Source organism: Macaca nemestrina, chromosome 8, assembly GCF_043159975.1.
Source record: "Macaca nemestrina isolate mMacNem1 chromosome 8, mMacNem.hap1, whole genome shotgun sequence".
In the NCBI taxonomy this organism is placed as follows: Eukaryota; Metazoa; Chordata; class Mammalia; order Primates; family Cercopithecidae; genus Macaca; species Macaca nemestrina.
Genome location: NC_092132.1, coordinates 148,592,323 through 148,618,199, shown reverse-complemented (window position 1 = coordinate 148,618,199; position 25,877 = coordinate 148,592,323).

Sequence of the window (25,877 nt, the reverse complement as noted above, 5' to 3'; positions counted from 1 at the left end):
TACTAAATTCATGTGGGTAAATGTGACCCCATTGCCTGAAGCCAATGGCAGGGTTCCCCGGCTTCTCTTCCCACTTCCTGTCTCTGATAATGTACATGCCACAGGACAAGAGATCGGGCTTCCTCAGCAGACACTCAATGGCTCAGGTGATACAGTGTGAAAGTGTGTGGGGGAAGTTCAATTTTCATATGGTACGATTGGATCAACAGGATAAAGGAGAAAGGAGAGGCCAGCAGATAAATTTCTTCTTTTTCCTCTTTCTCCTGGATTATCCCAAGGCGTGGTGTTTACTTCATCTGAAAATATGCCACAAGCCTAAGTGTCTAACAGTGTTTCTTCAAAAGCACTAGGTGGCTTGATCATGTACCACGAGGTATTCTCCCTCCCTCAGTCCCTGAGATTGTACCTGCGAATAAAGTATTAGCTTTTACACTTTGCCTCAGGCTCCCTTTCCTGGGGAAATTTGCCTACGTCTTTCTAGATGGTAGTCCCTTAAACAAGGGACTTTGCCATTGGATTTCCCTCCTTCTGAAAGCAGTGCTGGTAGTAAGTGGTGTGGGGGAACTCTGTGTGCTGTGGCAATGTGACCCAACTTTCACCTGTGTTTAACTGGGGTGACAGGAGGTGGAAGGATAAGTATCTGCAGCCCTGAACGAGATTTGCAAGCAGCAATAATTGTATGATTTGTGAAGTGGAATTGCTTATTTAAGTGACATTAAAGCCATTGTAAAATAAAAGATAACAAGATCATGCTGTGTAATTATGAACTTAAGATATGTCCTGAAGGCCAGAAAACTCTTATCTCACCTTTGAAGAAGTCCATGACCCCCTAAAGCCACAGGACACACTGCACTGAAAATCAGACCTGGGATCTCACTACAAGACTAAAGGATCTGAAAGGAAACTAATCAGATGTGAAAGGCCCTTAGATCAAAGTCAAGTCTTTAAGAAACATCCCTGCACTATGAGATAATGTCATTTAAAGGATGAGCCTAAGAGTGTTGAACCCTGTACTGTTTTTGTTGATTCACACAGACCCTTTAAGTTGCCAGAAGGAAACAGCCTCATCTTTCCTGTAGAATGTGTGATGACATCACTTTAAGGAAGTGACATCACATGATAATGTTTTTCTTCCTTAAGTCTTGGTCCCACCACCACCACTTATTTCGGGCAAGGACGTACAATCACTTCCCTTCCATAGAAAGCCATAGACTAAATGTCAAAGGTTCTGTGGGACCTGGCTGATATGTACGGACAGGCACTGAGGGAGCATGGGTGGGATTGGAACTTGAGAGCATTCATCTAAGGAGGATGATATAGGATTGAATCTGGGAGAGGAGAGAAGAGCATGCACTTTTGACTCAGGATTGAATATTTTGTCAGAGACACCTGGGCAATTCTTAAGCATTTGCTGGCAGGAATCCCTATAGCCTGGACTTCCTTATAACCTACAGAAAGAGGCAAGTGTCAGAACTTCTCTGGTATTCTACTGAAGAGGATGTCAGGAGGCTCAGGGAAATTGGAATGTGAGAGAAGGTTTATTATGTACAACTGAGAACTCATTGCTGATAGTGTTCCCCAGAAGACCCCGGAGGGCATTCCTCTCACTAAGATTACAAAGCATGCACTGGTGAAGGGATCAAGAGCACCCTACGAGAAAGCCTGGTCACGGATGTCATCTGTAGCTCAGGATTGGTGGTGAATGGGGACCAGAGAAGCCAAGTCAAATGATGATTTTCCATTTTACAGTGGATGCAGTGATTCTGTGATGAGAGATGCCACCATTTAACTGGGCTTCCTAACAGTAATGGCAATGGCAGGGTTATTGAATGAGAGACCAGGAGCAGCATTTATCCATCAAAGGCAAGGTCGTACCATGGCAGGCTACAGGCTGGAATGACAATCATGAGGTCTCTGTCCACAGGGATCTGGGACAATGGCTGAAAGATCATGGTTCTTTTAGTCACTAGATAGATGAATGGATGACTAAAGTATTGTTCTACTTGTATATTCAGAAAAAAATTAAGAGCTTTCAAGCAGAAATTGAAGTCTGCAGCTGCAGTGGAGAAGTGTCATCTCTAACCCAGTTCACCTATGTCAACCTGATCATTGAGTCCTGTGAAGGAGAGGCCAGGTCCTCTTGAGGAAAATTCCTGTAATGTTTCCTCAAGACTCTTCCTCCTATCCTTCCAGAAAGACAATTACAGCCACCTTCCAGGGAGTCTCTACACTAAGGATGTGAGATAATCAGATTTAGAGGCTTATTGGACACATGCCTGAGCTGCCACTGAAGTCAGGATATCTGAATGCCATAATCATCCTACCAATAGAATGGTGGCATGTAGAAGCAAGGTGAAAAATGAGGATTTTTCTCTATCAGTGGATCCAGTGATTCTGTGCACCTGCCTGGAGTGATTTCTCTGCCCAAAATGCAAATTTGGAAGAGATATAATTAGAAACTGAAATAACTTTTACCTTGGTTTCCTAATGGAGGAAAAGACACCAAGGCGGAAGATGTAAAAGTGTGAGTCCTTCACCTCCCAAGAAAAAAAGTCAGTAACACTAACATATTCCCCAAGGAACCGAAGAAACAAGAGTCCCCGTAGTAAATCTGAAGAACTGAGCAGTATTGGTTCCTATCCATCTTCATTCAATGGATTTTCATTCAATTTTGGCTCTGTAAAAATAACATGTATCCTGGAAGATGATGGTAGACTACCCTAAACTGAGAACACTCTGACACAAATCTCAGCGGGTGTACTGACAGCCAGATGGGATATTTTCACTGGAGCAGATAAACAGCCTCCAGGCTTGGTGTGCAGTGATTAAGCTGGAGAATGTTTCCTTCTTGATACCACTCAATAGGGGTAATAAAAAGCCATTTGTCTACATAGCAAGGAGAGTAGTACAGCTCAGTAATCAATTCCACAGGAAACCTGGCCACCTTGACATTCTGTAGAACATCTTGCTGGTCTATGGTGTTGGTGACATCATCCTAATTGGATCTTGTGAACAGCAAGTGGTAAATTCTGTCTCAGACAGCTTGGGATGTCAGAATGAAATACTATAGGCTAGGGGGGTTAAACAAGATAAATTTATTTTCTCATTGTTCTGGAGAATAGAAGCCCAAGATGGAGGTGCCAGCAGATTTGGTTCCTGGTGAGGGTTCTATCTTAGTTCATTTGGGCTGCTGTAACAAAAATACCATAGACTGGGTGGCGTAAAATAAACAGCAGAAATTTGCTTTTCGCAGTTTTGTGGGCTTGAGAATTCCAAGGTTAAGTTGCTGCCATGTTTAGTGTTTGCTGAGGGCCTGCATTTTGGCTCACAGATGGCTGTCTTTTTGCTCTGTCCTCATACAGAAGAAAGGACCTGGAAGCTCTCTGGGGTCTCTTTTATGAGGTCATAAAATTCATTCACCAGGGATCCACCATCATGTCCTAATTACATCCCAAAGGCCCCACTGTCTAACACTCTCAAATGGGGATTTGGTTTCAGCCTCTGAATTATGGGGGGACATAAACATTCAGCCTATAGCATGATTTTTTGCTGGTTTGTAGACAGTTGCCTTCTCACCATGTCCTCACATGGTGCAGAGAGAGAGAGAGAGAGAGAGAGAGAGAGAAACTCTCTTGTGTCTCTTCTTCTAAGGGCACCTACAAGAAGCTTAGGGATACTTTTGAAAGGCAGTGGAAAAGGGAAATATTTCCAGTGGGGAGAGCAAAAGGTCTGGGAATACATGTACATGCATTCTTGGGAGTGGGGATAAGGTACATGGATGTTTGACGTTAGTCAGCCGTTATCCTCGGCCACCTCTGGGCTGGTACACCGAGCTCAATAGAGTGCTCTTAATAACAGGGCTGGAGACAACATGTGGGCCCGTGAGCATGGCTGTCTCTCAACAAATTTAGTGATTACACAGCCGGTTGTTCTGGTAGCAGAATTCTAGGCTTAGCCTGGGCAGCTCTTCATTTCCCAGAGACCTTCCAGCCTCTTCTCAGTGGGTCAGTGACAAAGCACACCCCCCGTTAGCTGGAGCAGCAATTTGTGTTCCCCAGAATTGTTACATATTTTAGGTGTTGAATTGCCTTCACTGATGGCAATCTGCCTGGAAGTACCACCACTTAGTATGTATATGTGTATACTATCTGTTGGTCATATCTACCAATTAATAAGTGTTGGGAAAAAAAATCCAGTATCTCACTGAGTTGAATTCTGTGGAAAGGTTTTTTTTTTTTTTTTTTTCCCCTGTTAACTAAATGTGTAAATATTTGAGGAGTATCCCAAGGTCCTTCTTTTAAAACAGTCCTTTATTCCTATCTGCTTTGGTGCATGAGTTCTTATTGTCAGACTGATTTCCTGTGGCTTCAGACGTTGACTCTATCCAGCATGTGGTTATGGAGAACACATTTGTTTTGTCTGAATAGGAACATGGCCTAAGATCACTCTTCGCAGAATTTCTTTCTCTATTCTCCAAGACTCCAGCTATTGCCATAGGGAAGCATAGAATTATTTAGACTGAATCTTGATAACAAGTAGTTATCTACTTTAACAAATCCTTTAAAGCCTGAGAGTCCTCGGATTCAAGTCTGGACAAATTTTGGCCCAACTGTCATGACTGATGGTCCTCTAAGTTCATCCAGTCCAAATTGTGAAGATTCTTTGTATCTTGAAGAGTCTTTGACATTTCTAGCCCTGCTGCCACTCTCAAGAGGTGATTTATCAATTTTAAACAAGTATGTCCTATACAGTGGTGGCTGTGCTAGACACTGGGGATGGTGGGTTAATGAAGCTGTCACAGTTCCCACCCTTGGGAAGCTTAGCGTGATGGGAAAGGGGGACAAAGATATATTATGAATAATTATATAATTGCTAGGACACAAAATGGTATCTGTGAAAGAGTATATAATAGAGCCATATAGAATAGTCCTCTGAGCTAGGACAGAATATGTAACGAGGCTGCTCAGAAACTGCAGCCTTCTCAGGATAAGAATATTCTCTATTTGTGCTTGTCCACACTGTGATATTAGAATAAAAGTTTACATCTTCGAGGAGGTGGAAGATTGGCTGGTGTTTGCACCATACGTGCCAGAAATTGTTCAGCAATTGTGAGTGACAATAACAAAATTTTACATGTCCTTCCATCTTAATATATATGTATATACTATCTGTGTGTAATAGTAATATATGTATATATTACATGTATATATAATACATTATGTATATAATATATATGCATAATAATATATAACATGTATATATAATAATGTACCTATATACACACCATATAATATATAGTATTATTTATTGTATATATACACACGTATTATATATGGATATAATTTGTGTGTGTGAATATATATACACACTCCTATAACACATATATAGATATATACATATATAATATATAGTATTATATATAGTATATATACACACATACTATATATAAATATGCTGTGTGTGTGTGTATATACATACACATTCCTTCTCCAGCTTCCACATCTTGTCCAGCTGTCATCTCATTTCTCTGTGTCTCTCTATAGAAACTTCTCTTCTGTCTCTCTGTGTCTCTACAGGACCCTATAAACTCCAACCCTTCTCTTCCTGCTATCCTTGGCGCCAATACCAGGTATCCTCTCACCCCCACTCTCCACTGAATTATCTCTAGTGCTAAATTTAGTGGTCTAATCTCAAAACTCATTTTACTATTCAGCCCATCAGAAACATTTGAAAAAGTCCAATGCTCCTTGTTTAAAACGTTTTCTGCTATTGCACATAGAAAAATCCTGGGACAGTAAATTAAAACGCGTAACTGTGCTCAAAATCTTTGAACAGCTTCTCATTTTGCTCTGAGTACAAAGAAGAGGTCCTATGATGACCTGCGAGGCCCCTGATGAAATGACTATTCTTCCCCATGCACTTTATTGCCCAGGTATCTCCCGCTGGCTCATTTAGTTACAAACAGACTGGGCTCTTTGCTGCTTCTTGAACACACTAAGCAGACTCCCATCTCTGCTCACTGTCTTGTTAGCCCAAATTGCCTCATTTCTTCCCCAATGCTCACAGGACTTCCTCTGTCCCGTCCTCTAGGTCTCTATTCACTGTGACATTTTTTAGCAAGGCCATCCTGGATGACGCCATCAAGAAGAGGAACACTTTCTCATTCCTAAACTCCCCCCAACTCTCCATGGTGCCTCTTTCCCATATCTCTTCTAGCCGCCACCACTACACATGGCACTTTGCAGTTTGGTTTTTGTCCTCCTTTGCTCAGAAGAATAGAAGCTCCTAAGGGCAGGGTACTTGGAATTCTTCGCTCTCTACTGCTATCTCCTTAGTTTAGAACAGTATCCAACATAGAGGAGGAGCTCAATTAACCTTCGCTGCACAAATGCAAGGATCATTTCCAGGGTGCTTTTGCTGGTTTTTCCCTACCGTGTTTGGAAGTTGGCTGGGTTTTAAGGTTTGCATCCCGGAACAGTTGAGCATGACTTTTCCCCCTTTTCATTTTTGTGGCCTTCAGGCAGGTGTAGGACCTCTGCTGCACCCAGAAATCCCATGGAGACAGGGAAGGAGACTAATTATCTTTCTGGTGCATGAGGGATGGTTGTTGAGCCATCCTAGTCAAAAGGAGAACGAGAAGGGTGCACAAAATCCTGGAACAAATAAGCATGCTGGTCAGCACAGTTTGTTCCTTCAGAGCTCAGTGAAAAGTCATTACTTTTAGAGGTAAGAGGACCAGTTGATTAAATACACCTCCTCTGCCCAGCAACATTGACCCAATCCAGGCATGCGAGCACCTCCACTGGGTAGAGGCGGCAGGTGAGGAAGGTGCAGGTGATTCAAAGGCAAACCTCCTCCCCTGGAGGACTTGAAAATCGAAGCTATCACTTGACTAGGTTGGCAGCGGCGTAGAAGGGAGGTGACAAAAATAGGAGGAAAGGAGAAAAAGTATGATGCAAGGGAACAGCATCCTTAAAATTTTACTTTTCTTCAAATGTGCCAAGAGCTTTTCTATGTAAGTGTTAACACATGGTCGTTGCTTTGCCTGGCAATGACATAGTCGGCTATGAAGACCAAGTGCAATGATGTCGCCTTGAGAAGCACAGCCTGACACTGTCAAAATTTCCTTATTCCCTCCTGGACACTTTCAGAACACTTTGTGGTTGTCTTTATGATGTCATTTTTCACAGTGTATTTTAACTTATATCATCCCTCTATACACACATACACAACTATAAACTCCTGAAAGTCACAGACCATATCTTCTTTCTCTTTGAACTCCATTGCAGTTATTCTTCCAATGCCTGCTCCTCCACTCAGAGATCAAGATCTGTGTCATTAATAAACCCTTTGTGTGATTTTAATGTTCTGCCAGGCATCAGTACATTAATAAACCCTTTGTGTGATTTTAATGTTCTGCCAAGGTTGAGAAGAACTGTCTGGTAGCACCCCGTTGTTGCCTGATTTCAAAACCCTGCTACTTATGTAGCAGGAGACCCCAATTTGAGCTGCATTGTCAGAAGGCAGCTATGGCTCAGCTTAAACTTGAAGAACTTTGGCTTTGTTCATTAATCCCTGCGCTCAGGGATCCAAGGTTTTCTGTTACTCAACATGCATCCAAGTCCAGATTTGCCCGTTCTCTGGCTCTACCTTTCTTAGCAGGTGACTTTTGTTTCCATTTTGTACCAGATGATCATATGGTTTCTCCAGACAAGACTTTTCTGTTCCAGGATGGAGGAAGAATGAAGGGCCAAAGGCTTTCTCACGAGGCTTGACTTTTTATTCAGGAAAGGAAAGCTGTTCTCAGCAGATTTCTCATTGGATTGTGTGGTACCCAAGAGACGTATATTGAGCTTCCTATCTCCTGTAACAGAGGAAGGAAGAAGAAAGGGGCTGTGAATGGCTCTTGGGTGGCCAGCTCACTGGCCGGCCACATCTGCAGGTGTAGGCTGGGGCTGCTAGAGTGTATTTCTCTGAGTGGCTGAGAGGTGTACTAAGGGATAAACTAACCCCCGAGTCCTACAGCAAAACAGTTCATGGACAGTCTCAGCAGCTGGGAGAAAGGAAGAGCTTTTGTCCACTGCATGCGTTTTCTCAATAAGGTTTGTTCCTGCTCTGATCCGGACTAAATCCTACATGAGTTAGATGCTGTGCAATGAAAAATGAATGGAAAAATTGTTCTTACCCACGAAAATCTTTTAAAAAGCATTGTTACTTTGGTGTCTATCTAATAGATAGTAACACCAACAGAAAGATACAACTTTTCTCAACTTCGATTAGAAAAGAGTACAATGTTGGCATCCGATGTAGTTCTCCTTAGATCAGATACTGCTTCCGCACCACATCAATCCTGTCTGAGTCATCTGATTCTTGTTCCAGATGCTGCTATAGTAGCCAGCTCTCCATGGGCTCAGTCCTATTTGATGAAACCTAATCGTCTTTGACCTCCTGCCTGCAAAGCACACCTCCTTCCTTCTGATCTGTTAATGACCAATAAGACCATTTTGGCCTACAGGAGATGGTCTTACTTACTCCTTTCTCCCATTCAATTCATAGTCATGAGATGCATTGATGCAACTTCCCTAAGGTTCACCTTTGCAGCTCAAGCCATTGGTAGCATTGACTTGCAGTCAGTTAGAGATTGTCCTTGCAATTGCATCTCTTTTCCTCCTTGCTTTGCTCTTTGTGTCTCTTGGTGCTGTTTCCTGAGATTCTGCTTCCTAGTAAAATAATATCACATAACATTTCTGTTTCAGACTCTGCTTTCAGGGGTACAACCAGGTAAGACTTTTGGTTCCAGGAGTGTTTCTACAAAGTGTGTCTTTAGGATTGGATTCTGGGGCCAGATTTCTCACTGCTCTGTTGGCAATTAGACCCCCGTTGTTGGTGTTAAATGTTGGGGTGGTGTTACCCCCAATATGCAGTGAAGTCGCAATCACTGGGGCTTTCACCTGTGGTTATGCAGAATGAGCTCCACAAATACGGTGAGGTATTAGGATGTGAGAAGCCCGTGGTGATGATGGAAAAATACGGCAGCGATATTTGTAAGGATTGTGGCATGGGCTGGTTTCTTTACCTCTCCTGGAAACTTTGAAAAGAGAGAGAGGGGGAGGCAGGAGGAGAAAGAAAAAGAGGGGGGTGGTCTGGAGAGAGAGACAAAGACAGGGAGGGAAAGAAACAGAGCGAGAGATAGAAGGAAGAAATCTTAAGCCGAGAGAAGCCGGTTTGCCACTCAAACCCAGCTCCAGTTTCTACAGCAGCTACAGTGTTGCCATTTCAGCTTTATGTAAACTCTCTGCCCTGCTAAATGCCACATTCAGGATGTCCTTGCAAGGATGGCACATCTGCAAAGGTGACTCAGTGCACCTCCTCAGCGTGCTCTCTGTGTCCCAGTTGTGACTCCGATGTGAAGAGGAGCACGTGGGCCTTCAATGGAAACACATAGATGAGTTAGTCAGATAATTTTGCTACCTCAGAAACCTCCAAAAGCCATCTTCTGCTCCTGACTGATCGCTGTAGGGGAACGATGACTTCCTAACTGAAGACTCTAGAAACTTCTTGGTTGAAGATGGCAATCAGGGTGTGAGGCCTGCAGGTTTCTTGTGAAAAGCTACCTGTGCTCATCACGGCCCAAACCCTCCCCTAATTTCAGGCTGATAAACAGGTCCAGGCCTCTGCATAGCTAGAGTAGAGAAGGACATTTCCTTTTCTGGAAGAAAATACCTTACACACTGGATGAGTTCAGGATCTGGCTAATTCATGCTAGCAGCAACCAAGAAAATATGTGTGAGAAGGAATATTGATGGAACTGGGTAGGAAGAGAAATACACGGCTGGTTGGGGAGAATTTGCTGTCATGGAGGCCATCTCTCCAGGTTCTTGATTCCATGTCAAGGTCTCCTGGGGCCAGTTGGTCCTGAGAGTTTGCGGGTTAAGATCCCATGAGCTGTGGATATCAGTTTGTCCTGGAGTAAAGGGAGGTGGAAAACTTCCTTGGCACAGCAGGAAAGGCTCAGAAGGCTCCAGGAAGGTCGAAATGTTAGACTCGATGTACGATAGAGCTGTTCCCCCTTATCTGTGGGGAATATATTGTAAGACCCCCACTGATGCCTAAAACTGTAGTTATAACAGACCCAGTTGCCATCCATGGACCACGTGTCTGTTCGGGTCTCCCACCCACACATTTGTTATTTTTTCCATGGTAACATCATTTATCACACACAGTGGCTATGACATTTGCAGTTTGAGACGTGACAGCCAAACTAGCACAGATTTCTTTCTTTTCTTTCTTTTTTCTTTCTTTTTTTTTTTTTTTTGAGACAGAGTCTCGCTCTGTCGCCCAGGCTGGAGTGAGTGGCGCGATCTCGGCTCACTGCAAGCTCCGCCTCCCGGGTTCACGCCATTCTCCTGCCTCAGCCTCCCAAGAAGCTGGGACTACAGGCGCCGTCACCACGCCCGGCTAATTTTTTGTATTTTTAGTAGAGACGGGGTTTGACCATGTTAGCCAGGATGGTCTCGATCTCCTGACCTCGTGATCTGCATGTCTCGGCCTCCCAAAGTGCTGGGATTACAGGCGTGAGCCACTGTGCCCAGCCTAGCACAGATTTCTTTTTCCTTATTCGCAATGTTATGGGTAGAAGATTTGTTCTTATCCTAGATCTTAGCAGCCTCAGCATATAATTTTTATTTTTTTGTTAAGTTGAGAACTTTCACCTTCTCACTTAAAGGAAGCATTTTATGGCCTCTTTGGCTTCTTTTTGCCATATCCGAATGCCAGCATTGCTACTGTTACTCTTTGGGGCCATTATTAAGTCAAATAAGGGTGACTTGAACAGAAGCACTGTGATACTGTAACAGCTGGCCTGGTAATCCCAATGGCTACTAAGTGACTAAAGGGTAGGAACAACTACAGCTTGGATCTGCTGGACAAAGGAATAATCCACATCCCACCAGGATGGAGTGGGACAGCGTGAGATTTCATTACACTACTTAGAACTGGAAATAATTGAAAACTTATGAATTGTTTGTTTCTGGAACTTTCCATTTAATATTTTCTGACCACAGTTGACAGTGGGTAACTGAAACTGTGGAAAGCAAAGCTGTGGATAAAGGGGGCTACTGTATGAAATGAGAGTGCTCTGGGAGAGTTCAAAGGACATGCCCTTATCTCTTTAATTTAACTTTTATTTTAGGTTTGGGGGTGCATGCGGAGGTTTGTTACATAGTAATCATGTGTCATGGGGTTTGTTCTACAGATTATTTCATCACTCAGGTGTTAAGCTCAGTATCCAATAGTTCTCTTTTCTGCTCTTCTCCCTCCTCCCACCCTCCACCCTAAAGTAGACCCCAGTGTCTGCTGTTCCCTTGCTTGTATTCATAAGTTCTTATCATTTAGCTCCCACTTATAAGTGAGAACATGTGGTATTGGTTTTCTGCTCCTGTGTTAGCTTGCTAAGGATAATAGCCTCCACCTCCATCCATGTTCCTGCAAAAGCCATGATCTCATTCTTGTTTATGGCTGTATAGCATTCCATGTTGTATATGTACCACATTTTCTTTATCCAATCTGACACTGATGGGCATTTAGGGTGATTCCATGTCTTTGCTATTGTGAATAGTGCTGCAGTGAACATTCTTGTGCATATGTCTTTATGGCAGAATGATTTACATTTGTCTGGGTATACACCTTTAATGGGATTGCTGGATTGAATGGGAGTTCTGCTTTTAGCTCTTTGAGAAATCAGCATACTGCTTTCCACAGTGGTTGAACTAATTTTCATTCCCACTTAGAGACACACTGTGCTCTAAGGCATCAGGGAATACACAGGTTGCAGAGATGGCACTAGCCTCCCAGTGATTTTTCTGCAGGCCACATGGGAGAGGGGTAGCTGGTGCAGCAGAACAGGATCCCCTAATAACGGTGAGGAGGGGACTCCCGAATGGCCAAGGCCAATGGCAAAACTTAACCTTTAGAGGCAACGCAGGCACAGCCACTGAAGCAGGCAGTGAGGCTGGAGTGGCAATCAGGGTGCGAGACATGTGGGGCCAGTGACTGTGGTTGGAGAACTTGGTGCTTCCAGAGGAGAGATGCATACCCAGCCAATGTGGATGCTGTTTAGCACCTATAATTTAAAGAGAGAAAGAGACCCAGCAGGTAGAAGGCTGATATCAGTCTCCCGAAGAGAAAGTCATACATCCTCACCAGGTCCAAGATCTCAATCACAAAAGCAGAGTCTATGGATTGAAGAGAGGCCCAGATTCTTCTGAGGAAGGCCTCTGAAACACCTCTGCAAATGCATCTGTTAAAAACTCCCCAGCTCCTCCCCCAAAAGATGTAAGGCCATTTTCCAGAGAATCTGTGAGGTTTCTTCAGCTCTGCCTGTGGGAGTTGAGGCCAAGAGGCACTGTTCCTCCAGGGGCACGATGCTTCGCAGTGGCATCCGTGGTGACCATGGAGATGCACAGTTGGGGTAGCATACACCCAGAGGCTTCAGGACTCATGGACGATGAGTCCCAGAAAGCTTTCAGTCCGTTCACAGGTGTCAGCCACAGAATGAAGATCAGCTTGCGTTGGGTGAGATCTAGCAATAATGTGAAAATCCTACTGGCTATGCAGGCAGAGAAGCTGGATTCTCTTTGAACTACAGGCTAAACTCTTGATGGAGAACAGGTGAGAATGACACTGCAAGACAAAACGTGATATAGGAGAGGACCTGGGAAAACATAAAATACCCTACGGACTTCCTTTCAAGCATGATTCTGTAACTCTAAAGAATGCTGGACACTTGGCAACTGTGCAGGGAAAAAAGAATCAGAGAAATACAATATAAAATCATTAATATCACTATCAATTTATGAGGCCTGAGAAAGCATAGGTGACAGCCACGTGGATGATTTAAAGACAAAAGTGACCACTTCTCTTTGCTGTCAAGTGAACCTGAAACTGCAATGGGCAGTAAGGCTGGAATGGCAATCTGAAACTACATAGGTTTTTACTTTTTAGACTCTTAATAATTTTTCTTTTCTTAAACGGATCCTGCATTTGAAAAAAAAAAAATGATTGTACTTTAGGCCAAATGAAGCTTATCCTTTCTTACTTTGTTTTTCCTTCTACAAATGCTGCCACGAGAAAATGACTTCCTGTTTAAACAGTGCCTTAAAGTGGTTTATAAAGCTTTTGTAAAGATCTTCCAGCTCATCTTTTTCCTCATACCTTCTTATGAACACAGTACTATTCACATTTTAGAAACAAGAGTGAAGCTGGAAGACAATAAATGAACTGCCCAAGATCACACATCCACCAGGAAGGGCTGTGATGGGAACTCAGCTCTGCCGTTACCTAAGGTGGGGATCTTCCGCCAACATTACTCTGAAGCTCTGAACACAGTGGTCAACGGAGAAGACCATTATTCAGACAGCACTGAGGGGCAAGGGCAAGGTGATGATGATGGCAGTCAGTTATATTGTTATATTCAACAGGAATCCTGGCAGAGTTTAGTTGCTTTATGTTTTGAAGATGAAGAAAAACCGGCAGTAGGGAGACAGAAGGTACGGGGTAGAAAGGATGCCACATGTTAATCTTGAGTTATGTGGCAAACAGGTGTCATTGAGAGAATACGGCATATTTACAGGGATGTGGTTGAAAGTTGGAAGGGAAATACTGGGGAAGGCAGTAATACAGTGAAAATCTTTGAAAGCCATTGGGGCCCAGGAAATGTAGCTGTAGAATCAAAAGAGTTTATTAAGTAGAGTGTGAGATGCCTACTGAAGACAACTCATGAAAATATTGGGTCCAAATAGCTGAAGACAAAAAGTGTTTCCCAGAAAAGGGGTAGGCTTTGCTCAGAGGTGGGACAGTTTACTGGCTGAGGTAAGTAGTATTTTATTTCATCATTTTTTTTTTTTTTTGAGACAATCCCTTCTGTCACCCAGGCTGGAGTGCAGTGGTGTGATCTCGGCTCGCTGCAACCTCCGCTTTCTGGGTTCAAGCGATTCTCCTGCCTCAGCCTCCCAAATAGCTGAGACTACAGGCACACACCACCATACCTGGCTAACTTTTGTATTTTTAGTAGAGACAGGATCACACCATGTTGGCCAGGCTGGTCTGTAACTCCTGACCTCAAGTGATCTACCCACCTTGGCCTCCCAAAGTGCTGGGATTACAGATGTGACCCACTGTGCCTGGCCGGTATGTGATATCTTATTAGGGAATGTTCTTATTATACAGTGGCCATAAATTGTAATAAGTACAGAGAAGAAAAATATAGTATTAGGAGAGCATACACTAGGGGAACTAAATTTGAGTGGGGGAGGCAGAAAGATACCTTTGAGGATGTGGCATTTAATAAAAAACCTGATTATGTGTAGGTTAAAGCTTGAATTCTCTGAAAACTATTTTTTGGGGGGCAAACTTAAAGTCACCATGAATATGTAATTGAATACATGTTTTTTACAATAAATAATTATTTCATTTTGCTTCATATCATTGTTCAGTTTTTGTATTAAAGTCATATATGTTATTAATCATGGCTGGGTGCGGTGGTTCACTCCTGTAATCCCAGCACTTTGGGAGGCTGAGGTGGGCAGATCACTTGAGGCCAATTGTTTGTGACCAGCCTGGCCAACATGGTGAAACCCCGTCTCTACTAAAAATACAAAAATTAGCTGGCTGTGGCAGCGTATGCCTGTAGTCTCTGCTACTCAGGAAGCTGAGGCAGGAGAATCACTTGAATTCAGGAGGTGGCAGTTTCAGGGAGACAAGATCATGCCACTGCACTCCAGCCTGGAAAATAGGACGAGACTCCATCTAAAAAAAAAATTATGTATGTTATTAATCATAACATACATGTCTATGTACATTATATACATATGAGTGTGTAGATATATTTTGCCTATAAATATGATAGTGAGAGCCAAATCATGTTATTATACAAAACTAGAACTAGTAATAATAGATGTATTTATATTCATGAACACTAACTGAGATCAACTCTAAAAATTAAATGTTAATCCCTAAATACTTGAGAATACTCCTGACAGCTCAAGCAAAGAATGAGAGCCTTCAAAAACTTTATAAGTTTATTTGGCTTCCACAAATTCCGACATCTTCAGATTGTTTCTCTTTAGAAAAATGTATGTGTTAAGTTCCAAAGTGGTTTACATCAGACTAGACAGTTCCAAGAGTGGTCAGTGCTGGTTCTTAACCTCAGCAAGTTTGACCTCACACATAAATGTCCCTAACTTTCTATCACCTTTCCTCTTCCCCAACCCTGGCCCCTTCTTCTTTCCTTTGGATTTCCTCTTTCTGGTCTTATTTCTTGTGATTCGGGATTTGTGCCCTAATGGACTGGTTCATTCCCAGCCTCTCCCCATCATTGCCTTGGGCACTGCCCCTGCTTCATTATTTCAGCCGTGTTAGTTACTAAACTTCCTCTGTCCTCAGGTAGCAGCTGTACCTATTCTTATAGAAAAGGATAAAAAGTCAGTCCGTCTCATGTCACCAGAGGACATCCTTGAGGAATTTCCACTGGTAATTAATCAGCATGAATACTTTGGAAATGGAAAGTTTGCATATCCGTTTCCTTAGCATGACAGGGCCTTTCAAAGATTTTCCAGACATCTCTATCATGAATACATGGTCTTCCTTGGGTTCGGACTGCGGATTCTTGAGGGTAGGAGCTCTGCATTACTGGACACTTTAACAGAGCTCACCAGTGTGGGTGCATCTGGACAGATGGACGAACAGATAAATGAACGAGCAAGACGTGAAATTACCCATTCTTGTTTGTCATGGCAGCTGTGTGTTTCCTTCCAAGTCCTGGAATTCTAATGCGGGTGATTTATTTCCGTATGTTTCCCTATCAATCAGGAGACTTTCTGTTTGACTAAGAGTGAAAGCTGCATTGCTCTTGCTGGTGGGGAAAATAGTAAAACAGGCAACTGGGCAGTGAGGGATTGGGGAGGAAAGGCAGGTTGCAGAACAAAAACGCCTTTTCACAAGGAGACATTTGGAGAAAGAGTAGAAGGCCTGGAAAGCAAATCTTCATTTCAAACAATATCTGTGGTTTCTTAGAAGGAATATGAGGGAGTCTATAGTGTCTGTCTTAGGAGATGTCCCATAGGGGTACGCCGAAATTGGAATGAGGCACAGAACACTATTTTTTTTATATATTTATCTTTAAACATGTTGTCAATTATATACATATATATAAATAATAGAAATTGTTCTCTCCCTATATTTTAAGAAAAATATATTTCTTAATATATAAGGATATATATTATAATATAAATATATATATTTCTTAACATATTAAGAAATATATAAATATATTTATTTCTTAAAATATAGGGAGAGAACAATTTAAAAAGTGTGCCCATAAGCCAGGCAAGGTAAAGAGAAATAAACATTTTAATGTTTATTTTTATGAATTTACCATGCATAAAATGTAGCTTCATTCATTCTTGCAAACATTTTTTTGTTGTTTTTGAGAGCCACTACGAAGTGGGGACAGTGAACCTCGGTGATGACATCCTAGTCCTCTCTGTTTTGCCTTCCGAGTGGGGAGAAACAGACAAGATAAGAAGAGGCAGAGTCTGTCAGACATTGTTGGGTGTTACAGAGAAAAAGAAAGCAGAGGAAGGATGGGAAGTGAGCCATGGCTGTCAGATGGTGATAGATATCTGCATAGAGACCTGGAGGAGCTGAATGAGGGAACTGTGCCGATGCCGAGGGAAGAACATTCCAGATGGAATCTGGAGAGGAGACTGTGCCTAGGCTCTAACATAGACACCAGCTTGCTATGCAAGGACACCAGAACAGAGGGGGTCAGATGCTGTGCAAATGAAACCATGTTACAGTACTTAGAAGGGGACCCAGTGACTCAGGTGCCTCCATCATCCTCTTACTATGGTGGAATTCCCACTCTTGCCCTAGGGATACCTCATTCCTGACTACTCAACATAGGTCTGCCTAACATGACCACGTGGGGCCACCAACAACCTCACATAAAATATTATAAACATTATTTTATTTGAAAAAAAATGGGATATATGTTTTAACATTTTCTTTCCACATTCAGTGAGTGTTCCTGTGCATTATATTTTAGGGATCATTCCTCATACCCCTCACTCTCACAGTATGTTATAATGACTTACTGGTTACGATTTAATTGCTTTACCATTTAAATACTTCTTAATTAGACTGGGCTTGACATTGTTTCAAATTCTACTCTGAGTCTTAGGCTACATTGCTTTCCAACTACCTCTCCCCAGTGTATGTTAAAAACATCTAGATGTAAGAATAATTTTAAACACAGTGATACAATGACTTCTCTACTGGAAATAAGCTATCCTGGTCCATTTAGAAACAAACCAATGGAATAAATGAAAGGACAGAGTGTGTGTACATGTGTATGAATGTGTGTGTATATATGTGTGTATGTGTATTTGTTTCTTATGTGTGTATGTGTGCATGTGCATATGTATATATAATTGTGTATACATGTGAGTGTATGTATTTCTGTGGATATATGTGAATGAATGCATGACTGTGTGACTGTATGTGTGTGTGTGTGTGTGCTTGTGTGTCTGTCTGTTTGTCAGTCAGTTCATGACGGCCTTCTGGACATGCAATTCTTGCACCAGTTGAAGGGATTTGAGCTGAGAAGTGGAGTGACTTGATGTAGGTTTTGCAAGCATCACTGTGGCTGCTCTGTTGAGAATGGAGGGAGGGAAGCAAGCAGGGAGTCCAGCTTGAGGCTACTGTAATAGCCAGGTAAGGGAAAATCACGGCTTGGTTCAGTATGGAAGTGATAGAGATATAGAGGTGAAAGTGAGAATTGAACCAGAGTCCTGGGTGTCCGTCCCAATTCTGTAATATACTAGCTAGGAGACCCTGATCACCTCATTCAGCCTTTAGCTTTTCCTATCTATTTTGTCTCCTTCAAAGAAGCATTGTGAGACTAAAACAAGGTAACAATATATAGAAGCATTTCCCAAACTCTGAACATCTCTTTAATCGAGCATGTTGCCCAGGGCAGGATTTCACAAACATTGAGTCAAATTAGTGGATCATAGAATTAGTTTAGTGGGTCACATTCAGCATTTAACAATAATGAATAAAAGAGAACAGATGAGACATAATGTTTGGGAAACACCAGCACGGATGAGATATAATGTTTGGGAAACACCAGCATGGATGTTAAAGAATGAGATTTTGAGTCAGACAACCCTACGTTCCAAGCCCCATGTCAAACACTGACCTGTTGTTTGGCCTTCCACACGTTAATGTATCTCTCTGGTCCTGTATACTTATCTGAAAGGTTGATACATTAAAAAAAAATTCCTACCTCATGAAATTTTGTGATTAAATGAGTTAGTACACTTAAAGTGCTTAGCAATATACTTGGCACATAGTAAGTCCTCAATAAAATAATTATTAATGATTATAGTAATTATAGAGTAACAGGTGCAAAACCACTGTGTAAATTACTATTTACCAAATTAGCATGTTATATTGTTAAGTGATCATAACAGACAAGTGCATGATTTAGAAATGTTTACAGGATTTTAAATCAATTTGTTTATATCTAATTTCTCCTTAGTGACTCAAACCTAAAAGAACAGAAATATCCCTCACAGTATTTGCTGTATTTCCAATGTTTCCACATACATCTCTAATCTGTCTAAGCTGATGGAGACCAAAAGAAAAGACTTCTTTTCTTGTGCCTTGTACTGAAGGCATTCTACCAAAAAGCGCATTCTTCTGCAGTCATTTATCATCCCAAATTCTCCTTCTTTGGACGATTAGTCATATTAATGCCACTCTCCTCACCTACTCATCCTAGAAGACTTTGCAGAATTTTGCATTGCCAGATTCTCTCAGAGTCAAGCTTGCCAACCCCAGGACCTCCCCATTTACTTGGTTTAAATAGGTTTCACTGACTGATTTATTTAGTAGTGGGGTTTGTATAGAACTGTTTTCCTTCTTAAATGTTTAGTTTTAAGATGGCAAGGAAATTCTTCTTTATCTTTTTAGTTAACATTAGTCATAATTCACCCCCCTATTAGGTCATACATAGAATTTTACTGTGCCTTTGGGAATTACAAGATTTATTCTTTCATCAAGCTGGACATCCTACTGTTTTCCGTAGAGCTTTTGCAAATGCTTGCCTCATTTCTTCTATTTGTTCACTGATTTAGGTTGCAAATACAGTGAGCAATCCAAGGTCCTCTGTATCTGACCTATTAATGCAATGCGTGTCTTCCGTACTAGGAGTTATCTTTAATGTTTATTTTCCTAAGTGCTTTGTCATCCTCTAAAATCCTCAGCTTCTTTATAAACAAATGAATAAATAATGTAGAAAAACAGCCATCAACAAGATCACAGTATAGTTCTAAAATACTTAAATAGTGAATATAGTCTAATATCTTCGTAGATGACTAATCAGTTCACTATTTTTGTTTATGCTATGTGAAATTTAATGGTTTATGAGCTTCACCTTGATTGCAGCAATTAGTAAATGAAAATGTGTTTGCATTTAAACCAGTGTGTTTGCATTTCCCAAGTCTTTTCTCACAGAAGAACCCTATACTAATAGCTCTAATCAAGGCCAACTACCTCACACATACAATCAACAAATCTAAAAAAATAGTAATACAGATAATACTTTTTTCAAGCTTTGGGTAAAATTTAGTTTCTTCTTTCATGCCAACATGGGTGTTTTATGTAAGAAAACTCTAGCTTATAAAAAAAACTTCTTACCATAAAAGAGTAATAGATGGAAAACAGCACATTTTTTTTGGAGAAAAACAAAAAGGATTCTTTAAACTTCATGGTTTTGTTGAATTTAAAATAAACTTTATCAAATAGCATTACCATGTAGATATTTTCAGAAGCATGCATGAAGAGTCCATCTTTACATATATTTTCCTAGGGGTTTGTAACAAGAGGAAAAACATTTTTAAAAAGAAAGTTAAGAGAAAATAGTGACCGTACTGCCTTAAGATCTTATATTCACATTAAATTAGCATTGATTTACTTGTCTCTTCCTTTATGAGGTAATTCCCTGTGAATTTCATGAGCTTTCCATTGCTTTCCTACAAAACAATCAACTAAATTTACCTGGTGATCTAATGATCACCTTACATTTTGTCAGGGAGATTAATAGGCAAAGGAGTTTTGAGCATTCAGGAGAATGGTATAAAATGTGAATTCTATCTTTATGATTAAAATAACAGAAAACAAAACAAACAAAACTGAAATGTACACATTTTTTCCTCTCCCTAGCTCAAGTGCAATCTTCCATTGGTGGGTTTCCTAAGGCATAGAGCCATATCTCTCTGAGATTCGATGGTTGTGGAAATAGGAGGAGGAAAGAGGGGGACTTTTTCAATTCTAAGAGGTGGATGGTAATTAATATTGTAACCTATTTTAACTTACCTTTTTCTGGTAAAGTGGGTTTGTTAACTGTCTAATTATAATCAAACCAACCTCCACAAAATGACAAAAAGAGTAAAAACAAAACCTACACACAACCTATATTTTAAAAAATACCAACAAGGCAAGCACACATGACCAGCAAGAAAACACAGTAGCCCATCAAGCTACAGACATCATTGCACTTCCAAGACAGGCAGTGCCCTAATAGTGAGGCGGCATCATTTGCTAGGGTAATTCCCAAGGTTCGTTGCCTCACGCCAAAGAAATCAAGGACATGGACACGCACGGAGCAAGTTTAAGAGCAGAGGTTTAAGAGGCGAAAGAAAGAGAAAAGCTCTCTCTTTTGTGGAGAGGGGGGCTCCCGAGTCGGTGTCCTGGATCAGGGGTGAAATGCATTTTTCTTTTCTTTAAGTTCTAGGGTACATGTGCACAATGTGCAGGTTTGTTACATACGTATACATGTGCCATGTTGGTGTGCCATGTTGGTGTGCTGCACCTGTTAACTGACATTTACATTAGGTATCTCTCCTAATGCTATCCCTCCCCCTTCCCCCTCCCTCCACCCTACAACAGACCCCAGTGAAGGGTCTACAACTAGAAATACCATTTGACCCAGCCATCCCATTACTGGGTATATACCCAAAGGATTATAAATCATGCTGCTATAAAGACACATGCACATATATGTTTATCGCGCCATTGGGTTTTATAAACTGGTTCAAGGAGGTGGTGTCTGATTTACATAAGGCCCAAAAGATTGGTTGGACCAGGTGTCCCGTTTACATAGCACAGGAAGAAGCTTGCTGTCCCACCCTAATCTTTTATTATGCAGATGGTTCTCTACCTGGCCCCACAGTGTTGCCTGTTCCTTTACTGTACACCTTGTTGACAAAGAAAAGGGAAGATGGAGGCTCCATGTTGAAATTGCCTGGCCCCCAGGTAGCCTCCTCCTATTAGCACAACTGCTGACTTTTACCTGTGCAAGCTTCTAGCTTGCTTATCTACGTCTACAGCCTGAATTTTCAGGCGGCTCTTTGTTCGAAAAGAAATGATTTGGGGGCTGCTTTTTATTAAAAGGAAAACCTTACCAAATATTCTCTTACCCCCACTAACTGCCTAGATAATTCCTTTTGAGTTCCTGTATCAGTAGGAACCCACAGCAAGTGCTGCTTTTGAAAGGGGAAATGCAAGCTATGGAAGGAATGTTAGTTTGAAGAGTTTTTTTGAAAACATTTCCATTTTTTTCATGATTTGTGTTTCAGAAAATTATGTACGTATATCCATACTAAAGGCTTTTTATATTTACAGACTGAAAAAAAAATAGCACATTGAAAATAAATTTCAAAATCTCCAGAATGAGGAATTACATGAAATCATTTTATAATTTGGAACAATTTTAGATTTTTAGAAAAATTGACAAAATAGTACAGAGGGTTTCCAAATGTCCTGTACTTAGTTCTATTATTAACATATTACATTAGTGTAGTACATTCGTTACAGTTAATGAATAAGTATTGCTATGTTGCTAAGTCTAAACTTTTAAAATATTTTCCTAGTTTTTCATAATGTGCTTTATTTTCCAGAATTTCATCCAAAATGTCACATTTCATTTAGTTGTTATTTCTCCTTAAAATTCTTTTGGCCATGATAGTTTCTCAGACTATCTTTGTTTTTGATGACCTCGACAGTTTTGAAGAATCCTGGTGCTGTGTTCTAAATGTTTGTGCCCGCCCCCCCACACCCCCAAATTTACATGTGGAAACCTAGTCCCCATCCCCAGGGTGATAGCGTTAGGAGGCGAGAGCTTTGGGAAGTGATCAGAGATGAATGCCCTTATAGAAGAAGTCCCAGAGAGCTGCCATGTTACTCCCACCGTGGGAGGATACAAGATGATGTCATCTATGAATCAAAGAGCAAGTCCTCACCAGACGCAAAATCTCCTGATGCCTTGATCCTGGACTTTGCAGCCTCCAGAACTGTAAGAAATACATTTTTGTTGTTTATAAGTTACTTAGTCTAAGGCTTTTTGTTGTGGCAACCTGAACAGATAAAGACAACTGGTCAGCTATTTTATAGATGCCCCTCAATTGAGATTTGTCCCAATTTTTTGTTGGTTTGTTTTTTCATGATTAGACTGGAGTCATAGGTTTTCAGGAGAAAGACCACACAGGTAAAGTGCCATTTTCCTCACCTCATATCAAGGGTACATGTTATCAGTGGGGATTATTCCTGTCTGTGTTAACCTTAATCACCTGAGTGTACACTATGTTTTGAACACATTTGTTACAAATATAAGTTGCAATATCTTTCAACTTTTGATAGAAAAACTGACTTGCATGATGTAAGATGATACTTTAATAACTCCATTTTGTATCCAAACTTTGGCATATTATCTGATGGGTTAGTAAGCATAGCCGATGATTCTTTTTTTTCCATTTTTGAAGTATCAGAGTTTTTCCATTATGATAGCCATGTAAAGTAAACATTAAAACTGTCTGAACTTAGATACAAATACCCAAATTGCTGTCTGATAAAGGATTCAACAAAGATTTTTTTAAAAAAATAGGCATATTCAATCATATTCAAAATTATAAAATGGGTTTCTTTAATAAATAAATTAAACAAAAGTACAAAGATAAAATTAAGTATATTTTAATTAATAAAATAAAAATATAATACAGTTGCTTTTGCTCTTATTTATTATTTTTTTTTCAGATTACAGGGTTTTTTATTTGTTAAGCAGTATTATTCCCTGAAAGAATACCGCACATAATGTGTATTAAAAGAAGCTTGCTTAGATTTACCTTTTATTTGTATTTATTTACTTTTAACCTCATATTTCACATACCCATAAATAGGCACACATATTATGTAGCCACAAAAATGAAAGATGAAACAGTTTTTAAAAGTTCCCCATTCCTTTCAAATGTCTCTTTTGCAATGCCTCTGAAGTAAGTGCTGAAGCAATCCATGATTCAGGCTCTTCTAATAAAAACTTGAATTTGGGGACTTGAAAAAACTAATTTAATCATCCAAAGTCCTTGCAAAATGGAAAACCAATCATCAGAGAAGGGTCATAACTTTTAGAAACAGAGCTAGGGTTATATCCCACTCTTTGGATTCAGCTAGATGTAGGCTTATGCCTCAAATCTGACATTTTAATGACCTTAGCTCAGATATTTAATTTGGATGAGCTGCAATTGCTTTATGAACAAAGTGGGTTTAACATATAGTTAATACCATGATAAAGCCTAAACTATTAGCTCGTGCTTACACTCAATAAATGTTATATCCCCTCTTTTTTTCTTCCATATTCTCTGCCATTCAACCACTCCACAATAGAAATGACAAAATTATTTATTTGAGAAAAAATGTACCATCATGCTTTTAAATCATGTACCAATAACTTTTGTTTCTCTCCTTGACTTTGCTATTTGAGCTTATTTTATGAAAGTGAACATGACTTTGCTTTAGTTACACTATAAGTATTACTAAAGCCTTGCACAGAAGCAGCGTGGGCTTGAGGCAAACCTGGTGTAAGTCATTAATCCCTGAAGCCCCTTCTTGGTTATAGCAACAGTAATAAAGTCAATAAGGAATACTTAAATATTCATGTGGGTCATCTATATCTGCCCATGGCTTCAACTCTCTGTTAGGTGTCTGGAAGCCTTTGAATTTCAGCCTCTAGTCCTCAAGGGCTTCTTTTGTACCATCCAAGACTTTAAGTAGAGCCTTAAAGCTGCATAACACCTTCCTCTCCCAGCCAATGGGTTAGAGAAACTTTCTAATATCGCTAATCTCTAGATTACCTCATCTTCCCCTTTTATTCTTTCAGTTAACTCAAAATTCTCTAGCATTTTCCAATATGAAACACTCTCCGTCTCTGTTTAGAATATTCACAATCAGGTCTGTATTTTCTTTCAACCAGTTGTTGTTTGGTACCGTTATTCAACACAGAAGGTGAGATATACGCAATAATGGTTTTTTTTTTTTTTTTTTTTTTTTTTTTTTTTTTTTTGAGACAGAGCGTTACTCTGTCACCCAAGTTTGAGCAAAGTGGAGCGGTCTCAGCTCACTGCAACCTCTGCCTCCTTGCCGGGTTCAAATGATTCTCCTGCTTCAGTCTCCCAAGTAGCTGGGACTACAGGCACATGCCACCACACCCATCTAATTTCTGTATTTTTAGTAGAGACGGGGTTTCACCATGTTGGCCAGGCTGGTCTCAAACTCCTGAGAGCGATCTGCCCACCTTGGTCTCCCAGAGTGCTGGAATTACAGGTGTGAACCACTACGCCTGGCCAATAATATTAAAAAATAGTCAGAATACTATTTTGGGGGATCTTAAAACATAAATGTGTAAAATTTTGATAGAAAAGTAACTACTTCTGAGAATCTAAAGATCATACTTTTTTGGAGTTTAACTCAAAAAATAATGAAAATGTATCAAATTTTGAGCAATCCCCTGAAATTGTAATTGTACTCTAAATTTCTATCAGGGAATAAAAGTGAACAATTCTTAGTTTTGTTAATTGTCTGAGATAATCTCCAGAAAATAACTAATTTTTTAACACGAAGGGAAAACACGAAAATCAACGGAAAAAAATGAGTAGGAAGCAGAAAAGTACAAAAAGCAAAAATTAAAAATAATAATCAATTTCTCTCTTATTTGTTTCTTTGCTTTTAAAATCAGTGATTTTCATTGATGAATAACCGAAAAACGAGGGTCTGTGTGTGTCTGTAAGAGTTGGTATTTTTGTTTTGCTAATTTGGTTATAATAATATTTTAATCTCTGAAAACTCTAGCAACAGATCAACTTACATGTAACATTACAGGATTGTTTTCAGAAAGAGTTAATAAAAGATGATTTAAAATATATTGCTTTAGGTAGTTTCATTATTAAAAAGCACTAGCTTCAAATTGGTGGGATATCTTTGTATGTTAGATAGTGGAACTTAAATTCTTACTTCAATCAGAAATAAAAATTCATATATATTTATATATTTATCCATATATACATATATATCTCGCATCTAAAAGTGAACCAAATGGATATTCTATTACAATGTAGGATCCCAGGGAGTCAAGTACGTCAACCAAATTCTTTCTGCAGAGGCTGAAATTGTAGCATCCTGAGAACCTCTTTAAATACAGAAAATTATTCCAACCTCTCTCGCTTTTCTTGAGTGTTAGCCACAGGTTGATAAAACAAGTCCTCCAAGCTGTTTTCTCTATGCCCAAATCCAGATCAATGCTCCCTGGGTCCAACTGATAGGATAGCATCTCCGCTGCATATTTGCAGATTGTTAGTCTGGGTGTCTTGTCATCATATTCTGTGATTTGTGTGTGAGACATTTACAATTTATGATTAATTCAGTAATTATTTTAGTAGAATAGCAATCATCTTTTCCAGTTCTGAGAATATCATAAGTATCCTACT